The sequence below is a fragment of the Ornithodoros turicata genome, chromosome 5 (genome assembly GCF_037126465.1).
Source record: "Ornithodoros turicata isolate Travis chromosome 5, ASM3712646v1, whole genome shotgun sequence".
Taxonomy (NCBI): domain Eukaryota; kingdom Metazoa; phylum Arthropoda; class Arachnida; order Ixodida; family Argasidae; genus Ornithodoros; species Ornithodoros turicata.
The window spans coordinates 20697806-20719204 of record NC_088205.1 but is presented as its reverse complement, the minus strand read 5'-3'; the positions used below and the strand labels follow the sequence as shown (position 1 = coordinate 20719204).

General features: G+C 47.8%; 1 protein-coding gene across 1 annotated transcript in view; it reads right to left on the bottom strand.

The window, feature by feature from the left end:
- The window catches only part of LOC135395372 (uncharacterized), a 107469-nt gene that overhangs the window by 37833 nt on the left and 48237 nt on the right, over window positions 1–21399 (bottom strand). The window lies entirely within an intron of this gene.

Below are 21399 nucleotides of genomic sequence, written 5' to 3'. Positions count from 1 at the left end.
TGCTCGCACCTCTTACAAAAAAAAAAAAAAAAAAAAATCAACCACTCCTTGAAAGAGCGTATCGGAGAATGAGAAAAGAAGCAGGGTAGTCGTGACGCAGCCTATTCCCCCGGCACGTGACTCATGACGTAGACCGGCGCACCTCGTATAACCAACACCACCTAGAGACCAAACCAACGGCATGGCCAAGCGGGTTAAAGCGTCTACTCGGTGGTGGTAGCCGAGGCTGTGCTGAAGACCGGGAAGTGGAGGGTGCGAATCCTCCCAACGCCTGTGCTGTCGAGGTTTTTCCCGGGTTTTCAGACAGACTTTCCAGACTAATATCGGCACAGTTTCCCTTGAAACCGGCCCAGGACGCATACAAACCCCGCTGTCCCTCCTCCTCCTTCTTGCAGTCTTCTCTCAATCTGTCCGCCACTCATGGCCACAGTTGCTTCGCGGCGCTAGCGCGGAATAATAAACTACAGGCAAAGGCTGACCGACGTGACGTAACAGTTACGAGTGCGCCTATGACGGTCGTGCTTTCAGCGGCCGTAGCTACAGAGACGACCCGCCAACAACAACATAGATGAATGGATGATGATGATGTGGGATGTTTCCCTGCGTTGAGTGCAGGACCCTACCCCATTCCAAAAAGGTTCACGTGAAAGGATGACGAGGGAAGGAAATCCCTGCAGTTCGTGAAGGAGGCCGGTGGCTCCCAGAAAGGAAAGAAAAGCGCCAAGTGCACGGCACTGATGTCCAGGGTTACTCGCCATCAGCCGCACGTGAAGCCTCAAAATCGTCTTCGGCGATTGGCTAACATATCTTGGCTAGATACGGGATTGGCTAACTTTATATGTGGACTTGCAACGGAGTAAGAGTAGGCATTAAGCAGGCTTTCTGTATCTATAGGTGGTGTTGGTACGAACAGCGCGGAAGGTATTTGTTGTCGCTGGAGTGCCGCTTCCCGATAAAGTAACGAGGTATCAGAACTTACAGAACAAAGTTCACAATACACAGCTTGCACGTGCATTGATTATGCGATGGCGCTATCTGTTTCTGCGATCGAAGCTGTGCACCCCTCTCCCCTACCAGCTCGCGTGGCTCAGTGGTTAGCGTGCTGGTCATGTTACGTCGAGACTGGGGACTGGGGGACCCGGGTTCATCCCCTGAGGGACACCCCCTGAAAATGGTTACTTTACCATTTTTCTTTTCACTCCTTCGTGGCGAAGGGATGCGCCCAGGTACTATGTACCTATACTATAATAGTGTGCTCATTTCAAAGACGTTAGCATGGCTCTGATTGGTGGACTCGGGTACCCTCATGGAACGTCGAGACAAGGAGGTACGCGTGTTCGAATCCTGGTGCCGGCTGTGCTGTCTGTGGTTTTTGACCGACGCTTTCAGGCATATGTCGGCACAGTTAGCCCTTAGAAGCCGACCCAGGACGCACATTCCCCAGGTCGTCAGTCGTGACGTTGCCCTCCTCTGTGAGGCTGACAACGGCGAGTCCTTCTACCATCAACACCACTACTTATTTCAGCGCGCACCGTCATTTGTGTGGAACGGGCAACACTTCCTGGACTCCGAGGGGAAGTGGCCAGAGGGACTCACAGACCAGCAACGAGTACAATTTATTACAAAAATAAGAAAAAACGAAGAGGATAATAGGGCCAGTTATTACAAGGTTGGTCAAGAATGTCACGAGGTTTGTTCATCGACTATCTGTTGTTTGATTTGGTATGAGAGAAAAAAAAAAAAGTGCCATCTTTTTCTTGATGCGTCACGCATTTGCTTCTTGTAACTTTGGCTGGCGTAAAATGGAGCCTTTTTAGGCTTCATGCTCGTACTTAGCAAATATGTATGTGCAAGTGTGTCGCCAGCTTTATAACGCAATCGTATTTAAGGAACGCACGGGATGGGGGGGGGGGAGGGAAATGACAGAATCGGCTCGCCGCTGTTGGCCACACAGAAGTGTTGGCGTCACGACTATAGCAAAAAAACGAAAAGAAAATAGAACGGATGGAGGATGAAGGAACACACAAGTGACGGCCGTGCTTGAAACAGACCAATGAAAAGCGAGGGTCAACGATGCCTTCGTTTTGTTCGTAGAAGAGAAATTTCGCGAATTACAAATTTCTTTGATTTCACTTATCTTTCGGTACAACAATTTTAAGGTGCCTTCCGAAGTGATCCAACCATTGTATGACGCCAGTAACTGCTTTAATATAAGGCTTTCATCGAGGGCCATTCCTTGTGTACGCCTTCTTTTGAAATGGAATCTCAATTTCTTTTCAAGTGGCAGACGATGCTTTCTGATCGTCAGCGACAACGAAAACAAGGGAAGGAAGTGGACTTGAAGATTTGTTAGCATCTTTGGTGAAAGTAGCCATAAGGTCATATTTTCCCGCCTATCAGTTTCCAAACGCTGTTTTGTCTCTCTTTAGAACGCTATATAGTGAGAAGGCGCCCGTCTTGAATGACATTTTAGGGTGGAAAGGGTCTGTCTTGGAGTCGAGCACTGCACGGGCCATATTCTTAGGCCCGGCTCGGCCCGGCCCCGAGTCCGAAGAATTTCTAGGTTTCCGGCTCAGGCCCGGTCCGAGCCCGAGAAATTTATAGGCTACTCGAACCGTGTCCAGTGTAGCAAGCTGTAAAAGTTCACCATGGCTAACTTACAGTGAGGTAACACAGGCTGAGCCAAACCTAGGGCCCGAAATGTACGGGCCCGGGCCCATAATTGTCAAAACCGAGCACGCTAAAAGAATGCTTTACCCGGCTTTCGGATAAGCCCGAGCCCGTGCAGTGCTCTAGTCCAGACTCAAACCAATTACCAAGTCAAGGTGTTTCCTTATCATGCTCGCAGGGTAAAAATATTTGTAACTCTCTGTTTCTGTGCCACCGACTCGACCCAAGCGGCTCAATGTACTGAAAGTCGAGTGCAATAAGGGTGGACGGGTACGTGAAAGGCATTGAACACACTCGTGAAACTAAAGAACATTGATAAGACACATACCGTCCATCCCTATTGCACTCGACTTTCAGTACATTGTGCTGCTTGGGAAGAGAAAACTTGCTGATTATGTATTACCATATCTCGGAACAGCCAGTCGCACACCGTTGTCAAGTCCGTCAACGTTGTCAGCGGTCACCGTTAAAACCATATTTGCCGTTTTTTTGTTTTCTCGTTTACCTCAAAAACTACGTTCGATGAAATATTGGCGTAGACACGCAACTTAACCTCCACGAATGCTAAGACATTAATTGGGATATCGTTTCTACACTAAGTAGCTTTAACTCGTAACTGTTACCTGTGACTCACGGGTAAGCTGTAATTTAGTGACTGGTTGAAATTATGATTTCACGTATATGACGCTTCTCACGATTGCGGTACATCTGCAGTGATTTCTAACTGAGACAAGGCTAGTGGTTGCGGAAGCCCGCGACATCCCTTTTGAAGTTCTCCGAAACACAGAAACTGTGCGCCAGTATCTCCGCCTGATTGCACACCATCGCCACCACCCGCTCATCCGGAAACTTCGGGCAAGGCGCAGCACGCCGATCCACGGATGTATAATGTCATTCAAATCCCGCGTTCCGAAATTCGTGATCAGCCCCACCGCTGAAAGCACGGCCCCGTGGACACTTCCGTCGCCAAGCGTCACCGCCTCTGTCCCAGGGATCACGGACAACAAAAGGAGCAACCCCGACCTCGTACTACAGCAACTGACTATGGATTTCATCGGCACCGCATATGATGGGTTCTGCACGGTCTTCACGGATGGCTCCTCAACGAAAACTTCGTCATCCTCATCTTTTGTGGTACCCTCGATACCGCTCACCCGAGGTTGCCGGTTGTCCCATCGCACCTCTTCGACCTCAGCCGAGCTGTACGGAATCCTGCTGTTCTTACAATATGCGGCCACCTGCGATCCACGGCGATGGGTAGTCTGTACGGACTCCAAGTCAGCTCTTCGATGCCTGAAAACCTCAGGTCTCCGCGGCTCACTGGCCACACTTGTGATAAACATTCTACGCCTACTGAAGTCCATAACTGCCCACGGCCACACCATCGCTTTTCAATGGATTCCGGGTCACTGCGGAATCTCTGGCAATCATGTTGCCGACGCTGCCGCAGCGGCCGCTCACCACCAGGGCAAGTGTGTCCCGATTGTTCTCCCAAGGGGGGACAGACGGTCCCTTCTTCGTGACTGGGCTGCCTCCTCATCCGTCGAACAATGGCGTCGGGATGTCCCGGCCAGTACCATGGGAATTGTAGACCCAACATTCTCGTGTCGCTTACCGACATCTCTACCGCGCGTCATCAAGTCCCTCCTACATCGCTTACGGCTGAATGTTGCCTTTTCGCCGTACTACCGTTACCAGATAGGGTGTGCCAGTAGTCCCTTGTGCCCGGAGTGTGGTGTGCCAGCGACCGCGGACCATGTGATCATCGCATGTGCCACCTATAGGAGGGAGCGTCACTTGTTGGCAAACGACCTTGCGCGGGTTGACAGCCGACCCCTTGACCTCAGACTCATTTTGGGACCATGGGACACACGAACGCAGATGTCCGTCTTACGACCCTTCATCAAATTCCTGCAAACCACCGGCCTGATCGACTCTCTCTAAAACCCTGTCAGCGTCGTCAGCATCATCCTCATCACCATCCTCTCATTTTCCCCCAATAGCAATGGGGTAGCATTCTGCTCAATGAGCGGAAGTCATCCCCATATCATCGTCATCATGTATTTCTCTCTCTCTCTCTCTAACTGAGATTAGCACGACGGTGTCTATTTTCATTAAACTGTGTTTCATTGAATGTATTACATTAGCTAGGATCCACCAATTTCATTACAGACATCAAGTACTGGTGGTGGTGGTTGTGGTGATGATGATGATGACGACACTGCTTGCTGTAATCGGCGACACGTATTAGCGGGCATGAAGTACTGACCATAGTAATTACTATGACAACGGCCAGTGTGAGCGACGAAGTCTAGACGGCACAGACCGCTCGTGACGCCTGGTAAATTATACCTTCCGTCAAGTAGTTTTTATGTAACCGAAGTGAGTATTGGGTAGCTGTGTGGGATGATCCACTTGGCAGAACAGTCCACTTTCCACATTTGGCCGTAATACATAGAATACGTTTTTGTCACTATTGACCTGCTTCGTGTGCGAAGTGTGCAGAAATACGTGCCTCAATGTGCCCTACAGCCGATGTCTTCACGAGCTTGGAAAGGCAGATTCCCATAACTGTGGCAGCTGTGAGACTGAACTCATCCTATTATCCTGTCGACGGTATCAGGAGCACCGACTGTATCCTGAAGCTTTTTTAGCTCGACTGGACGGCAGACCCTTCGATGTTGTTAAAGTTATGGGCCCTTGGACACCCGACCATGAGTTCCACGCCATGCAGGCGTTTGTGCGATTTTGCGCAGACTCCAAGTTGGTGGGCACAGTGTGACTGGCAGTGTGTTCACAGTGTGTGTGAGTGACTGTCTGAGTGTCTTGGTTACTCATTGTTCTTATTGTAGTTAGCCATTTTTGTTTTTCTAAGTGATCTGGAGTAGCCGGCTCTCGTAATGAGTGCCTATTTCTCCATTTTTTTCCTTATCGACTCAACTCAAGAAAAATAATAACGAAAGAATGAAGCACGAAGTCAGAGTAACTATTTAATACGTGAGCTTTCGGGCAGAGCCTTGCCCTTCTCGAGAGGATCTGGAGCACATTCTTCTACATTGCCCCCACTACCAACATTCCCAAACCGCACTCTCCGGGTCTCTTAGTCAGCTGGACTCTCGCCCCATCTGCCTATCAAAACTGGGTCCCTGGCAGAATCCAGCCTACCAACGCTCTGCGCTGAACGCTCTTTTGACCTTTCTGGACACAATCGGACTTCGATCCTTATTATGAAGGGCATCATTATATTATTCCCCACATCACCACCTGCAATGGGGTAGAGTATCGCCTCTGGCGATGAAACTCCCCATTCATCATCATAAAATAAAGATGTTGTTGTTGGTCTCCGCAAACGATTTGTTCAATCGGTAGTGCCTGCCCTTCTGAAGAAAGGCAGGCTCTGCCAGAAAGCTCACGTATTAAATAGTTTCTCTGACTTCGTGTTTCATTCTTTCGTTATTATTTTTCTTGACGACATTTCAACAAGCTGGACAGTGTATCATTTTACCCTCTTGATCTCAACTCAACTCAACGTGCGGTCAAAGGTAGTATTTACCATGATGGAGTAAACATTTTCTATTCCTGCTGATGTGGTCAGCAGTTGGACTTGAACGTTGAAACACTGTCTCCTAAGTACCCTGTTTAGTTCTCCTCCCATATCTCGCTTTCCTATAGAATAGCAAAATGAGGAGAAGAATCGGTTCTGGCGTCGAAACCGGTACGAGTAGAACACGTTCGTAAGCTGCTTGTGAAACTAAAATTGTTAGTCTCGATGGTTCAGTGAAGCTAGTCCACAGTAAGGCGCATACGTTAGAAGACTGCAGACATGGGATCTCGTGTGATATAGACCACAAAGTAATGTGCCCTCCTGCGTACGTGACGCTTCTGTGTATAAAGAGACTCAAGAGGTGAACCCTTTGAAGTTCTTAGGGGCGGAATCCTTGCCCTCGCTAACACCATGCATAATGGAATAGCTATAGCTTGTCTTTCACGTTGCCCGCGCTATTACTAATTCATATTCTAGTATGGTATCGGGCCGTTTCAGAACACAGATTAATGACGCATTTGTGGCCGTACGAGCAGCAGACTATGACTAAGTGCAAGTTGCCTTTGTAGTTCCTATATCGCTGTTCAGTTACGGCTCCAGTAAAGTCACGAACACGATACAGCACGCAGACGACATCATGACTTTACAAATAAAGTCACGGTGTTGTCTGCTTCAATAAACCGTCGCGGACGTAAACACGGAAATGAATACAGCAACGCAGCAACTGGACGACTCCGTGTGGCCCAAAGGTGGCTCATCGCCATGGCTACGGTCGCGTCATTTGGTTGGAGGAACTCTTAACGGTTACGTCACATCCGGGCGACACACGAGGCGTCCAGCATTAGCCTCGTTCTGATCTTATAGAGGTCAACTGTGTATATTTGCTCTTCAGAGTGGAATGTTGTAAAATTTGGTTTACACTTAGATATGGCCAAGCCCAAACATTTTTTTCGAGAAAGTCGCTTTCTGTTTCCGGAGTCCATTCCCATCTTGCTTCCGCTTCAAAAATAGTAATTTTAAAAAAAGTAAAGTAAAGTAAAGTAAAAAAGTAAAAAAGAAGTTCAAAAATTAATTAAATAGCTTTTTGGTTGTTAAAAAAATCTGGGGTCGGATTCACAACGAGCTCGCGCGATGGAATCTGTCGTATCGCCGTGGTATGGGAAAGTTACGACGAAGTGTCGATTCACGAAGGGCGCGCGTCGCAAAATCTTCGCACCTTACGGCGGAATCCTGTGAGAGCTCCCGAGCAGTCTTACGAAGAAAGATGGCGGCGTTATTTGGCAGCGGTGGATTTGGAGCCGGCAAACAAAGACTCCGTAATACGCGCCAACGCATTGCACTTTGCCACAGAACCTTCGAGACCATCCCCGAAGTGACATTGAGGCACTTTTTTGCCTGGTAACCGTCAACAAATGCTTCGACTTTGCGGTCCGTAAAATCGAGTCGCAGGGATTTTTCAAGCATCCCCTACACCCCGCTAAGACACCCCCAACACCCCTCCAAATTGTCTGCAAGAAAGGCAAAAGAAGCCATAAAAGTTGCAAAACTGGGTGCCACACACCGCTTACAAAATCGCGATCGCGTTTGTGAATCCGACCCCTGGCCTCCAAGTAGCCGGATTACAGGAGCACGCCACAAATGCCAGCGTGTCTCAGTGTCTCGCGCTTGCCCATGTTGATTGGGTGTCCTCATTCAGATGGACGTCAACATCGGGGTCCTAGAGGAGTCCTGTGCCTCCCTTCTCTGGTTGCCTAAGGAGGGGCGAACCGGCACAGAGCGGAAACGCCCCCGTTATCAGTGCGCTGTGATGACTTCGCCTGTCGGTGGAACTACTGCTTCTCGTGTTTCCCAAAACCTAAATGTATTTTGTGCTCATTTCCTATGTCTTACGCCTAGGGTGCCTAACGCAGTGGGCGTTTCTGCAGGGCAACAACAACAACAACAGATAAGTCGTGACTATGACCTGGGGTGATTCACCACTGGAGAGTACTACACTCTAAAAACAGATGGTGGTGGTGGGTGGTGGAAGGGCTTGCCGTTGTCGGCCTCACATAGGTGGGCAACGTCACGACTGACGCCCTGGGGGGATGTGCGTCCTGGGCCGACTTCTAATGGAACTGTGCCGACATATGTCTGAAAGCGTCTGAGGAAAACCCAGGAAAAACACCCAGACAGCACAGCCGGCACCGGGATTCGAACCCAGGTACCTCCCAGTCTCGACGTGACATGGCCAGCCAAAAACAGAGCTTCACAGCATAGCACGCTGTGAGCCAATCATTGCCACGAATCATAGGGTTATCGCTTCTGATTCGAAGAGAGACGGGGGCGCACGCCTTTTTGAGGCAATTTGGACCCGAAACAATAGAGCGCATCTTGCGCGACTGCCGAGCATACCATTCTGCGCGCGAAGCCCATCTCCCTCGCTCCACCTCGGGCACGCTAGCGGACATCCTCTACCCCGCTGGTTCTTCTGCCGAACGTTCCGCCAAAGCAAGAAACCTCATTCTCTTTCTGCAGAAGGCAGGCCTTGCTCTACGACCCATCTAATACTTTGCTCTCCGCGACGAACTCGTGCACCCTCACCACATCCCCATCCTCCTCTATCCTTCATCCGTCCGTCCTTTTTTTGTGTTTTGTGTTCTTTTTTTTTTTTGCTATAGTCGTGACTACGCCCATTTCTGTGTGGCCAACAACGGCGAACCTATCCTGCCATTACCCCCCCCCCCTCTGTTTTTAGAGTGTACACTACCCCATTACACGCAAAACATTAGATATGGGAATGAAGTTAAAGTTGTGTGCAGCCTCTGCAGGGCAGCCTCTCACAGCCGTCGCCTTGTCTCTGAATTTCGAATATTAACTCCGGAGCATAACTATAGGAGGTGGAAAGAAAGTGGAGGTGATCTTGACGTTTTGTGTGCGTAACAAGCTAGAATTTGTAGAACATGTAAAATGTATTGTAAATTGTTTCGTCTCACTATTGGGTCCTATCACACATTGTTTCTTAGTTGTGACAAAGCTCGGGGAGGGGGGGTGATATATTTATTAGACCAAAGAAGAAAAAAACCGTGGGGAAAAGTCAGCCAAACGGGACGTCGGAGCTCGGGTGTTACCCTGAGCCTTGGAATAACATATTGTTCTCTCATCGAGAACTGAGGATGTATAAGGTATATGTATTTGAATATGCTTTGATCACGACCATCTCTATAATACACGACCATAACACTCGCCCGTTCGCATATGGGACTCCCGTCCGCGCCTCGAGGAGCGGAAGTGCCGTATTTACGCGCGGAGCGCCCGCCAGGGGCGCCACTTGCGGTACCCAGAACAGCGCCTGTTGTAGCTCAGCTGTGTGGAATATGAGTGGTCCTTATGGTTAATTCTTCGTGCGTACACGTTTGTGTATTGTCGCGGGTTCTCTGTTCATGTAGCGCTAAGAGTTCTGAAACTAAATACTCAGAAATAGGCTGTGCTCTGAAGCGTAGGTGGCATGTAAAACTGTGAAACTCGCGCACTAAGTGCCGTACATCGTACACATATACAGCAGCACCTTGTGTGTTGGGCCAGTTATCATGCGTTTATGATTGTCAGACGCAAGCGCGTTCAGACTTTACGTTTCACGTGAGAGGCGTTCCGTGTTAACATACAGGGCAGTTACAGAATGAAGAAAAATAGCATACGCTCTTTGGCTGCACGTTGAACATATGTTTATAAGTCGCAAACGTCGCCACACCAGCATTGGACAGTCGGGACAGCATTGACCAGCATCGGGCAGTCGGACAGTCGGACAGTCGGGACAGCATTGACCAGCATCGGGCAGTTACAGAGAATGGGTGAATGCGACCGTAAGAAGAAACTGTTCCTGGCAAAAAAGATGACTGACACCAGTTACGACGTCCAACACAATTTGCTGTATAAGCAAGCACTTCAGTTTTAAATCAGCAGTTGCTTGTTTTGTTTTCCTACTTATTGGTCCCTTTTTATTTTACTTTTACACTTTTTTTTTCTTTCTTTTGCGGTTTGCCATTACAATGCTCTGCTAACCTTTATTATGCTGTTCGGATAGAAGCCACTCTGAGAATTTTTCTTGATGGTGCCTTTTCTGCGACGCTACCTCGTGGTGCCTTTTTTGTGTTCGTTTTGCACTCCTGGGAGATGCAAGGCTGTGTAAACTTCGTGATCACTAAACGTTGGTACCGTAGCCACGGTGCCACCCACGTCTGAGAATTTTCCGCTTTGCGCTGATGCTAAAGTCTTCCGCCTTGAAATGCCGAGAACACGCAGGGTTCGAGCTTAGCATGCAGGCGATTGCACGCATGCACGATGCATGCAACCGGTTTTAGATGGAGAGTTTTACGCTGTTGTTGCAGACAATGGTCGCGGCTGATAACTTTGTTGTACGAAGCATCATCAAATTTAATGCAAGCCTTTGCTCATCGGCACCAGTGAAGAAGCTGTTCTCCTTTACAAATCTGATTGTACGGCCGAACACAAGAATCTTAAGTGATGCAGTCAAAAACTTGTAATATTAAAATTACCGTGCTAATCTAACAAATAAATGCTATTTTTCCTTGCTGACTTGTTATGATCATCGTTATTTCTGTAATTCCAGATGACATCTTCATCACAGTAGTTATAGCACTAGTTACGGCATTTAAATACTGTATATTTTATATTTAAATACTCCTATCGAAAAGTATTATGAAGAGTATTTAAACACCCCTTTCAACAAAGTATTTTGTATTTATATTTAAAAACTCAAAGAATGTATTTATGTCCACCCCTGGTCGGAGGCCACGGTTCATTATTCGTCTTTTCAGAGAGAGATGAGTAAAAGGTACTCAGCTATATTAGATAAAACTATTTATGGTACACACTGCCATCCATAAAGTGCACCCTATATGAGATGAAACAATCTCAATTCGCAATGAAGTTACTTGTGTCAAGACGCCGCGATATATTTCGAGCCACTTCTCCCGTAAGACAGCATTTGAGCGGAACTCGTGGAATGAAATACTTGTGTTCGACACTGCTTTCTTCGGCTTGCAAAGCGGGACGGTGCAGTACACCATCACGTGCGCACCATGCACAAACCATCACAAACCACGCACTAGAGACAAACACTGTCCACCGCGTGAAAAATAGCAAAAGCCAAACGCGAATGACGGCAGCAACGGTATCCGCATAGCATGCGTCGTCTGCCGAGGGTCCCGTATTCAGCGCCACAAACGCGCGGCGGCCGCTTGGCGAAACTACATCAGTGGCGCTGGGGCTAGGTGCGAGTGTTGTGGTCGTGTATTATAGAGATGGTTGTGGCTTTGATAGACTGTATTTAGGGCGGTGTTTTTCTTTTCACTTCTTTTTTTTTTTTTTTTTTCGTGCAGCGTGTGGTTATAGACATCTGCTTTAGCGCACCCGGCAGAGACATTCCGAGAATTTCAGGTTTAGCAACGTTCAGTTCCGTAAGTCCAATAACACTTTCGCATGAGTAAGTTGAAAGCATTTGCTAAGTGTCAGTTGAATAATGGTCATTACTTGTTTCTACACTGTTAATAAGGAGCTCGTGCTGTCTATGGGCAAGTAACACATGAGTGTAACGGTACGCGAATACGACACAAAATACGCTGTTTCTTTTTTTTCTTTTTTGTGATGGAAATCATTTCTTGTATGTCGGTCGTTTGCGCCCTAAAGTCATAGGGTAATCCACTCAGGAAAAATGAGAGCGTACGTATAACCCAACGTTCTTCCAAGTTTACATAAAATATCCTGCACCGTACCTTGAGGGCATAGACCCTTTTTTTTTCTTTTTGCCCATGGAATCTCGCAATTTCCTCCGTATACTGTCGATATCATACGTGAGTGCTTATAGTAGCGCCATAAAAGAGGAAAGTATGGAAGCGTGGTGCTTTTATACCGTACGGCTCGTTCAAAAGCATCGAATGAATTGTGGGCAATTGAATCCTCAGAGGAGCTCTTTGAGCACGTATTTATTCGATGTGAAAAACTTGCCTTTCGTTGTCAAAACGTCCTTTCGGATCCGCGTGAACTATCATTCCATCTGCTTGTTCTTTCGCCAACTGGACAGCTCGAAGACCCTTTTTCTCCCCTTCCGGCATGGGGGAAGGAAACACAGGAATGGCCGTTTCCAACAGATCAGATCTTTGCAACAGATGTGCGTGGGACCCCCTTGGTGGTCGCTCGAGTCAAAACTGCCATTACTTCCTGTCCAACACGTGACTTTTTTTTTTTTTTTTTCAGTTTCGGCTTACATCTCTTTGTTATATGTGTCGGTGTCCGCGTAATTAATTCTATGCCACCTTTTACATGCTTATTCTTCTTCGGGGGTGTTCAAGTCAAACCGGGACTTTTCATTTTTCGCAAAAGTAAAATGAACTTACAGGCGAGAAATTAGTTTTATTTTTCAACGTAATCTCCAGCTGCACTAATGCACTTGTCCCAGCGTTTCACGACGGCTTGGATGCCAGCAGCGTAGAAATCCTTACCGGCGCGTAGCAGCCATGATCGGACCGCATTCTTGACCTCGTCGTCGCAGCTGAAGTGGCGGCCCCCAAGGAACGCCTTCAGTGGCCCGAAGAGATGGAAATCGCTGGGGGCGAGGTCTGGACTGTAAGGGGGATGTGGCAGCAACTCCCAGCCAAGTTCCTGTAAGACGCGTGTCGTGAGATGCGCGGTATGCGGGCGTTCATTGTCCTGTAGGAGGAGGACTCCTTTGGTGATGAGGCCCGGCCGCTTTTGCTTCAGCGCCTTATGCACATCGCCTTATGCACATCGCCTTATGCACACCCTGAGAACCTGGCAGTGATATGCACTATTGATGGTGGTACCACTGGGCCGAGAATCAACATGAACAATGCCAAGCTTGCCCCAGAAAACCGTGGCCATGACCTTACCCGCAGACGGGGTACTTCGGAACTCCTTGGGAGCTGGCGAGCCCAGATGCTTCCACTGTTTTGATGCGCGGTTAGACTCAGGAGTGATATGGTCGTCATGATCCGATCAAGGAACGGCTGTCCTTCAGTGTCGAAACGGTACCTTAGCTGGGAGATTTCCAGTCCTCTCTGCCGGTCAAACACGGAGAGCTGCCTCGGGGCCCAACGGGCACTAACTTTCCGAAACTGGAGGTGTTCATGAATGATAGTGTTCAACGTTCCCACAGAAAGGTCCGTCTTTCGATCCAGTTCGAGACATGTTATCCGTCGGTCCTTGAGGATCAGGCGCTCCACAAGTTGGATGTTTTCAGGAACTCTGACACTGGGCTCTGAGCCGCACCGGCCGGGATCGTCCTACACTGATGTACGGCCGTCTCGGAACCGTTTGCCCCACTCAAACGCTTTGCTGCGTCTAAGTGTATCGTTGCCATACTGAGCCTGAAGTCTTCTGTGAACTTCAGATGACTTTACGCCTTCATTCACGAGAAACTTCATGACAATTCGCTGTTCTATATGCGCGCTCACCTCGTTGTCGGCCATCTTGTCCAGCACGTGTCTTCTGTTTTGCACAAACTTTGCAAGCGGAGGCCTGTCGCGTGTGAAAATGACGAAAAAGAAGTAGCGCGAGCAATTTGTACACTCAGGAGACAAAAAGTCCCGGTTTGACTTGAACACCCGGCCCTCGTATGTTGACCTCCGAATATAATACTACATTCACCCGGATCCATCCTCCTTCATCCTTGGAGGCCGCCATGTTATTTGAGTAACGTGTGCGATCACGTGGGAGATAGGGCTATCCCACAATCGTAAGCGCCGGCTGCGAGCGGTGGCTACGCCGACTTTCCATAGAAAACCATGCGAGGGGCCGCTCCTGTATTGCTTTCCTCAACGTTTTCCGGAGCCAGATTGAAAGCGGGGCAAGGGTGTCACCTTTATTCGCATGCGTCCTCATGATTTCTACTCAGATATCGATTGTCTTCAATCTGTTGGCTGGGCGCTTTGCTGCCCTCCCCTTGGAACGGTCTTTTTTTAAGTTCCCAGTTCGATTAAGCACGTTCTTGTTGGTCGTCATGATGCCATCATAACCTTCGACGTAATAATGGCAGGAGCGTTCGTCGTACCGTTACCCACCTCCATGAGGCCGACAACGGCGAGCTGGTAGTGGTTGGTGACAGGGCTCGCCGTTGTCGGCCTCACAGGGGTGGGCAACGTCAAGAACAACGGCGATCGAGCTCCTTCACCACCAGCACTGAACCAACAGCGGCAGCAGTATCCCAGATACCAGCAACAGAGCTTCAATATGGTCTCTCCAGGTTCACGTCGAGAACCCAGCATTCGTCTACCAGCTCTACTATAGGCAGTTACAGAATGTACGTCTAAATCAGAGGCAGTTCAGATACTAGGCCAACAGCGCGACGTTATATTGAAATGTTTCCGTCCCAGCTCGAAAATCAAAGGGCTCATGGCATGAAATACATGCCATACTGGAAGTCTGCTGCAATCTTCAACAGCATGGTGAGTGTATGCATTATTTTGTAACCGAACGTTAGGCTGACCAACGTAATTTTGTGGACAATAAAGAAGGACCTGCCGGCGACAGGACCAGATATCGTCCCGAAAGAATGCTTGTTTTGTGAGCCGAGCATGTCTCTGGGCAACATTATCACGATATGCAAATCTGCAGAAATATCAAAGCAGCAGTGACATCTCTCCAGGATGTGGCTGTGGATGAACTTAAAGTACGTCAAAATAACTTTCGACAGCACGAGCCTAAAGAGCCGCAGACCACCATTGTAACTTTCCAGCAGCGACAGTCAACTTCGTACCACGCACCTCGTAACATGTGGCAGTACATAACTGCGGAAAATTTCACCACTATGCCACCTTATGTCGGTATTCACACCCGTGAACGAAGGACACGAGTGTTAGAGACAAGGAATGGTTTTCCCCCACCGTGAACACTACGGAGTTGAGCGCAGAGTTGCGCGAAACAACAAGCAATTATTCGCACGACGCAACTTCAGTGGCGCGCAGTTAGGTTGTGCCGTGAGCCCTAGAAATCAGCATAGGTCTATCCAAACAGCCGTCCACAGAATTCGCCTGGGACAGCTCTACACTCAGGCGACTCTTTACCGAATGAGGAGATCAGCATCGCCACTATGCGCAACATGTAAGACGCGGGAAGATACGCTCCACGTGATCGTTCAATGCCCCGCCTTCAAACAGCAGCGAGAAAGGCTGGAAGCTGTCCTAAGCAAGCCCGACTCGCGCCCCTTCAGTTTTTGTAAGCTGCTAGGTGCTCAAAATTGCAAAATAAAGCGGAGAAAGCCCTCTTCGTTTTTCTTAAAGAGAGCGGCATCGCAGGCCGCTTCTAAACCTGGACTCAAAAACATGAGACCCAAAGCAAAAGTGTCACGTGTCATTCACTCAAGAGTGACACATGCTAAACACTTTTCTGTGGATATCACTTATACCCCCGACAAGAAATGGAGCTGCAGGCGACATATGAGGTTACCACATAGCTCCAGCAAACATCCAGTTAAAAGAAGAAGAGAACGGGTTGCGTAACCCGGTTGCAGGAGTTGCAGAACGGATCGCTCTACGAGCAATTCTCGCAATCTTCAGTAGTAGGGAAAATTTTAGCCTATAAAAAAACAGGTTCCTTTCGTGTTATTTTTTTTTTCTCGAAAATTTAAAAGAAGAAAATAATGAAGATACTCTTACTATAACGTGTAACTTGTTTATTGACATGTTATACAGGGTGTTACCCAATAAAGGTCCACCCGTGCCAGCGTGCTGTGCTCCTATAGATTACTCAATGCAAGTGGAACATTGTGTCCTTTACACATAAAGCTCTGAAGACCCCTGACCCCTTCAGGGGGAACCGTATACCGACATTTGTCTGGAAAGTCTCCCGGGAAACCAGGGGAAACTTCGGACGGCACAGCCGGTGGTACGATTCGAACCCACCACCAGCCCAGTCTTCAGCATGACTTTGGCTGCTGATTCGGCACTAAATGTGGTAACCGATTTTACATGCGTAGCGGTTGGCCGGTGCCCCGATCTTGAACTTTCACATAGCGATCGTTATCGTTATATTTGAAGTTCGCACGCGCGCGCGCAAGAGTTCGTGGCGAATCACGGGCCGAAGTGATGCATTTAACGTGCGTTAACCCGGGTTCGAATCCCGGTGCCGGCTGTGCTGTCTAGTGTTTTCCCTGGGTTTTCCTCAGGCGCTTTCAGACATGTCAACACAGTTCTCTTAGAAGTCGGCACAGGACGCACATTCCCCCAGGGCGCCCGTCTTAACGTTGCCCACCTCTGTGAGGCCGACAGGCGGAGCTACTTGGAACCCGCTAAAGACCGGAAATATCCAACATGTCTCGATTTATTCTCAGCACTAGCAGTGTAACGGCAACGCCTCCATCTGATGACTTTGGGACCTCCCCCGCATGTTATGGGCAAGCAGATGAAGAAAGCCACCGAAGAAATGCCCAGCGTAGTCCCGGTTTTTATGCCCAGTTGGATCCTTGTTGGTTCTTTGACATAGCGGTTGACACAATATTGCTCTACCTTCCGGTGCAGCGACGTGTTGCTCGGGGTATGGACATTTGCCCGTCTAAGGAAAACGACCATTCTGGAAGGCCGCTGCGCCAAGCAAGACTAGCAATTTATGTGTCTTCCCCCGTGAGCTGGATGACATTCCCACTTGGTGGGCTCACCAATGCTAGCACACGAATGCCTGAGAACAGGGTCCTTTCGACCCTTCCATTGAGATGGATGCCGATAAGGAACGGATGCTTGTCGAAAATATTTACTCTTAGTAAATTTAGGGCACTGGAGATCACGTCCTATATTCAGGATGGCCTTCCAATGCATGGTCAACTGACTAACTCGATCATCCATTTTAATCGTGCTCTAAATCACGTTTCATATTGATTCGATTTTTCAATTGAGAAAAGAAAATGACTCCGAAGTTTGAAAGGAAGCTGAGCAATGGCAACATGCATTGAATTGGATTGGATTGGAAAAGAAAGAAAAATGTGGAGAGGTTAGTCCCGACCCAGTCAGAACTGGCTACTTCAAACTGCGTTTGTGGGTGAAAAAATAGAGCCAGAAAAAAGAGAAGAACAAACAAACAAAAACAGGAAAGGGGTAGAGTGGGTGAAGCAGGATTAAGCATAAAAGAAAACGGGGAAAAGGAAAGGGAGAGACGTTAGGCACCAAGAAACACAGAAAACACGAACATACACGGATGTTCGTCATGACTTTGCGTTTGGCACTGCATCATGCCGATTAAAATGCGAACGCCGCCCGTCTTCGTAACGGTAATGTGGGGAAGCACGGCCCATCGACCATGCACGCAGTGGAGGATGGAGCAGCCAGGGGCCCAGGGTGCGAACTGAACACCGCACCTCACTCCACCGAAACATAGAAAATATTCGATTCCGACCAAAATTTTCGCGAAAGATGACCCAACGCCGTCGCGAAATCAGCAAAAGCATCCATGAAAAAAGAAGTAAGCTCTACCATCTGCAAATATGGCAAAAATGTGCACTTTCATGCGAAATATGCCACAACGTGCAAAACATGAATTTATATGCAAAATACAACTATTGTGATCGGCTCCAAACCAAGACCAAAAGTATTTTTTCATCGTCCAGGGCTGCTAAGTTTGTTCAGTGTAGAGATAACTGGATGCGTCAAGTTAAGTGATCAGAACATGCCTATTGGTGGTGGTGCTTCTCAAAGAGCTCGCCGTTGCCGGCCTCACAGAAGTGGGGAACGTCACGACTCTGGGGTAATGTGCATGTTGGGCCGACTTCCGAGAAAGCTGTGCCGACACCGTTTGAGGAAAACCCAGGAAAAACCCCATGTAGCACAGCCGGCACGAGAATTCGAACCCGGGTTGTTGGCCATGCCAGTCTCGACGTGACATGGCCACTGCGCTAACCACTGAGCCACAAGAGCTGTTTGACATCGCCTACTGGACAACGCTGCGTACGGTGCTGCTCGTTGTCCAATAGACAATGTCCAATATTTTTTCTCGACGCATCGCATTACCTCTACACTGGACGAAATTAGCCTGCCAGATACGAAACCATATCACCGAGAAAAAAAAGAAAAAGAACATGTACTCGCATTAAAATCCGCGCTCTCGTTATGACTATGAAAGCGGTTGGGACACTTTCGTAGATGTGGTTCATTATATCATGGACGTATTGTAATGCACGCCACAATACTGAGAAAAAAATAATGATTCTTCTACGTGTCGTACTTAGGGAGATACAAGCCCTTGAACACACACTCCCCGAGTAAAGCGCAGACGTCAGAGATTTCGGAGTTGCGTGCATTCCCGTTGGCAGCCGTATGCACGTGACTTCTCGTGCGCTGCCTCACTGGGGGCGGCGGGAGCTGTGATGTCAGAGCCGCACGAGTTTCGGTATTCACGTCACTAGTGACGTGAAGCGGCACAGCTCAAACGTGCATAAGCGGCGCGTGAGCTGCGAAGCAAAAACAAAGAAACAAGGCACGGAGACTTCAATACGTCACGCGCGAATGGTGTATAGGCCGTCTGCGGCTGCTTCCTCTGACAGTTTTTTTTTTCTTCTTTACTTTCTATTTCCTTTTCCTTTCGTTTCTTTTTTTGTAAATTCGACTGCACAGCTATAACGCATCTCAGAGCGAAAATACTTGCATAGTGACTCTTGGTGGACAGCTTTGCAGATGAGGCGGGATTTCGGGTGCCGTCAAATATCACCTCATTGCTCCTTTAACATAACTGCTCAAATGTCGTATAAAGGCCTCCCGGTTTCAACAAGTCAACATATATAAAGCTATCATTTTGTGTAATGGTTGGCCTTTAGCGTGCTATGCGTTGAAATTCTGTATTAGGAGTGTAAGTAAGCGCTTTCTACGATTTCAATAAACTGTTTTGTTCATGTACTCCGTGCCAAAGAAACGTTTCAGGAACATCGTAATTGGGACGTGCACCCAATAAAATAAAATGAAATAAAAACATCTTGGATTTTTGCACTCGAAGCGCTCAAATATCGTCCAAGAATGGGCCTCGCAAACGGGTTCTTCATGTACTACAGATGTCACCCAATTTTCTAAATAAACACATATATTACCCTTGATGCAGTATTGTTTGTGCTCCCTTTGCAGCATTAAATGACCGCTCAATTAGCTTTGATATCGGGAAAAGACGAATGTCGGAAACAATTACCCCTGAAGTCGACCCAGAACGCAAACTATACCCCCTGTTCCCCACTCCTTCATACTGTCCTCTCTCTCCATCTGTCCACATCTGTACGCCGCTCATAGCCACAGTTGCTTCGCAGCGCAAACACGGAATAAAAAAAAAATATCGGGAAAAACGTTATTCATATAAAAGACACAATTTCTGGCTTGAACATTGGAGAGCATATCAGGCTTGGTGTAGAATACTCGAACGCGTACCTTAAAAAAAAAAGAGTCAAACGGAGAGGAATTCTCTTTTCAATCTCTCTTTCTCGTAACATAAATTCCCTTTCACCCTGTTTGCTGGCAAATTCGAGGTGAGTCTTTAAATAAATAGGGCATCATTTGAAAGTTTAAACGGGCCGAAAACAACGAGAACCCTCCTTCCTCTCCTTCCTTCCTTGACTCTCGTATTATACGCGAGATAAAAGTTTAATGTGGAATATTTGCGGTCGGCAGGTGCGCTTTCCCAAATACTATTGGTCTTACTTGGCTTCTCGCGTTTTCAATTCTTACAGGCTGCACAAGAATCCTTGGTCCGGCCTTGAGCAGACTTCTTGTACCCCCGAACTGACCCTTTTTGTCCTCAACTGGTTGTTCCCTTCCCTCTGGCTGTATATAATTTTTGTATGTGAAGTAAAATTTTCAGCTGTGTTTGAGACTTCGTGTTTGTGTCTGTCCTTTCGTGTTCCCTAGTCTCGGGGTTTTACATTATGCATCATCTTCACCAGCTCGCTTGCTTCCTAGCCGTTTTTTCATTGTACAATAATGTTTTGGAGTGAGTCCCACAAGAAGCGATAGGTTTTAATCCTTGGACAGATTTCCGAGCTCTTCGTTGTCCCGTTTTGCCTCTGTTTTTCGATGAAATAAAATGAAACTCGTTTTATGCTACGGAATTGCTGACTATATAGCCATGACCATGGCTGACCTCCTGGCAAGAAAGCCCCTATTGTGATGGTGTGAGCTATTATCGATGCAGTGCCGTTATTAATGCGTAAGCATTGGGAGTGTCAAAACGCAAAAAGCTGTACACTCTGCGAAAAATGAGTAACTTTACTCACTTTGGGGACTAAATGCATTGCCACAAAAAATAGTCCCTCGGATGTAAATGCACGGGAGAATGTCACCGAGCGGAGAGTGCATTTCACGCTCTGTACTAAGACTTCCAGTACATAACTTGTGTGTATGCATGAAAATACTTTGAATCAAACCATCAACAGTGATATATCGATTGATATAAAATCTTGCGACATGCATAGGGCACAATTTGCGAAGAAAGAAGAGCTAACTGTTTCTTGCTCTGTGTGGGTGGAAAATTGCTAAGTTGGCTGAGTTATACAGCCTTATGCCATCAAACTGCCCGAGAGCACATAGTTACGTAGACTGTTGCGTGCGGAAGACCATTCGCGAAGTTCAGTGAGTATTTGCAGTCGTGGGGAGTAAATGTCGGGGTTAGGGGACTAAAATAGGAAGTAACTGCAGTCTAGGGGACTAGAAGCTGCAATTACTTCCTATTTTACTCATTTTTTTCTTAGAATGTATGTATGTGTGTGTGTGTGTGTGTGTCGGTGTATGAGATGGTGAAGCCTCACCGAGGCAGCGGTATAAGTGGAACTGTATAGGGGATACAGGTAATTACAGGAGGATACAGGGGTAAGGTAATTACAGGTAATTAAAGCGAGAAAAGAGTTGAGTTTAAAGGTAATAAATGTAAGATATACGTAATTAGGATAATTAATATAATTCGGGGCTTCATACGTCGCGAGAGAACAGTGAGAACATGAGCGGGGGACGTCTGTGGATTAATTTTGGCCACCTGAGGCTTCTTTAACGTGCGCCCAAATCTCAACGCACGATACACCACATTTAACGTCCCTCAGACAGCGTGTCTGAGCAACTTGTACCCTGTGCCATCAAGTTGCCACCGCCCTCGGCCGGGTTCGAACCCGCGATCTTGAGATCAGCAGGCGGACATGCTACCGGCTGAGCCGCCGA